Below are 2,593 nucleotides of genomic sequence, written 5' to 3'. Positions count from 1 at the left end.
GTGCAAAGTTTGATTAAAATCAGAATTTTCCAGTTCGCGAGGTTCCCTTGTCAGTGTGGCTGCTCTAATAACCTGATAAGCTCGGAATCAAAGAAAGAAATGGTCCAGACACTTGAAAGCTAACACCTGCGCTGATGAAGTTGCAAGTTTACGGAAATTACCAGTCATAAACATAGAATTTATTGCGCACTCGCCAAACGATTAAAATAATCTGCTAACAATTAAATAAATGGTTGTTCTTAATAAGTCCAACTTGCCTCGGCAAACAGAGCTACATCAACTGCGCAACGTTAACAGACAAAATAATAAAGAAAATGATTCACTCGCGTCAATCTCGTAGACTAGTCATTTGAGAAAATATTTGATTGAGATTATAAAAGAGGAGAAAGAGAGAGGGATTATATAATAATTATTCTTTCATTTTACAAATGTTGTATTGTGTCATATTCAGTTATTTTTTAAACTTTAAATGAATCATGCATAATTCTTCTTCACAATCATTCTTCTTTTGAGAAAATGCAAAAGAGTATCGAATGTAATAAAGAAGGAAAACTCTATTTAGTAACGTAATAATGGTAATTCACTGTTTATCAGCCTGCCATGATAGCATCATGACGAAGCCTTGTACTAATCGGTCACGCATCCACATTGGGGTGCTTTTGAATAATATCCGATAAAAGAAATATCTCCACGGCTCACATCTAAAAATAATACAGCAATCATTACTTTAACGTATGTAATCGATACAAGAACAGTTGCGACGTTTTTCACGCGCGCGTGCTTGACGCTATAATTTCATTAGGATAATCGCAATAAATTCCTAATTTAGGACAAGATCTAATTCTAACTACTTCACTAGCTGATCATCACTAACAGCAGTTTACCTGTAAACCGCCGAAGGATAGACGTCGAGAAGAGCGTTGTCGAAGATTTCGTAGATTCTCGGATCTGACAGGAATTTTAAACTGTTTTAATTTTCCGGAGACAAAGCCAGAGAAAAATATCGACTAAAATAATTGCCATAAAATCGTTTTGCTTCGTCCGACATGTGTCGTCTCATTTCGTCAAAGTGTAATTGCCGTTTCATGATGTTGCTTTGTGATACAAAGCCACTTTGTCGCAATGAGGAAAGAGAAAGAAAGAAACTTATTTTCACACATTTCGAGATAAAGTCATCACGACTACAAACGCGAGAATCGTAACAAGAAAAGAAAAAACTCGAAAAAATAAAATGTATTTTACACATCCAAATAACTTGTTTTTCTCAGTGCCGATAAAGTTACGATTATGATACAATTCTAGGAGTTTTGTACTGGCCATGTACACATATAAAGGAGACCACTTCGACCCCGTACTTGCCAACCTCTACCTGAAGAGAAGTGGTCCACGCGTGGAGGGCGGCCTTCGTAGCCCCGTAGATGCTTATGCTCGGCAAAGGCTTGTCGGCGCTGGGCTGGATATCACGATAATTCTGCTACAATTCTCCCGCAAAATCGGCATCAGCTCCCGCGTAATTCTCATTGTTCCCAACAGATTCACCTTTACCTCATGCTCCGCAAGATTCTGCGTTTGCCATTCGAATTCGCCGAAGATCATAACCCCCGCGTTATTCACCAACGCGCGCAGTACTGCGGAGAATAAAAATCTTACAGACTCTAAATTTACTCCATTCCTACATACTTTTTTCAGTCGTTCGTTTCATTCTTTTTTCACAGCGCTTATTTAATTTCCGTTCCTCCAACAAGCTCTTAACTTTGTCTGAAAAGTCTCGAGCGGATCGTTCATTCGTGATATCGAGTTGGTGAACGATGAACGCCTGGAGAACGCACGGAGAACGCCTTTGTTCTCCAACGCTTCAACAGCAGCGTTGGAATTAGACATTGTTGCTGTTTATATATATTAAGGTGGTCCTTATTTACTCGACAAAAATTTTTTTTTTAATTTTTTTTGCGGCACCCCCCAAAATGTTTCCAATTCACAAAAAAATAATCCCTGCCAAAGTTCAGCTTGATCGGATAACGGAAACTCGTGCCTCCGGTTCTTTAAACATTTAAATTCCCTTGTATTAAACTGTTTACACAATTAACATTGATTTTTAAAGTGTATTTTCCACAAAAATCGGCCTAGAGGACTTTTCTTTTTTATTTAACATGTGTACCTTGCTTTTCTGCACCGTTTGAGACCTTATATGTCTTATTTAAACAATTAGGTAAATTATTATTAATAACTAAAAATAAAAGTAAATAGTTATTGCATTTATTGTATCCTGACATAGTTGGGAGCCCCTCGGACCCCTATTCTAGGAGGGGGCCTGAGGAGACTTAAGGGGGAAAACCACTGTGACGGTCGGAAAAAGAATGCTATTTTCGTAAATTTTTTTTCGCAAGAAATAATAAATTTAATAAAATTGGTTTTTTATTTCTTTAAAGTACATATATTGAATATATTGCAAAAAAAAATCGTTGAAAAATATTAATATTTGCGCCTTTAGCGTGTGGTACAGTGTACCTCCGCAAAAAAATTGTGGGTGCGCGGGCGCTCATGTTCCGTCAGAACGGGATGTCTAAAATAGAAAAATTTGGTGTTATTTTAA

The 2,593-nt window shown here is 37.3% G+C and overlaps 1 pseudogene; it reads right to left on the bottom strand.

The window, feature by feature from the left end:
* Positions 1–580: 580 nt before the first annotated feature.
* Positions 581–1,881, bottom strand: LOC139787095 (estradiol 17-beta-dehydrogenase 2-like; annotated as a pseudogene).
* Positions 1,882–2,593: the final 712 nt, after the last annotated feature.

The sequence above is a fragment of the Temnothorax nylanderi genome, unplaced genomic scaffold (assembly GCF_030848795.1).
Source record: "Temnothorax nylanderi isolate EJ_2023f unplaced genomic scaffold, tnyl_v1.0 TNYL_tig1266_pilon, whole genome shotgun sequence".
Lineage (NCBI taxonomy): Eukaryota > Metazoa > Arthropoda > Insecta > Hymenoptera > Formicidae > Temnothorax > Temnothorax nylanderi.
The sequence above is the reverse complement of the archived record's forward strand: the minus strand, read 5'-3'. Positions and strand labels throughout refer to the sequence as shown.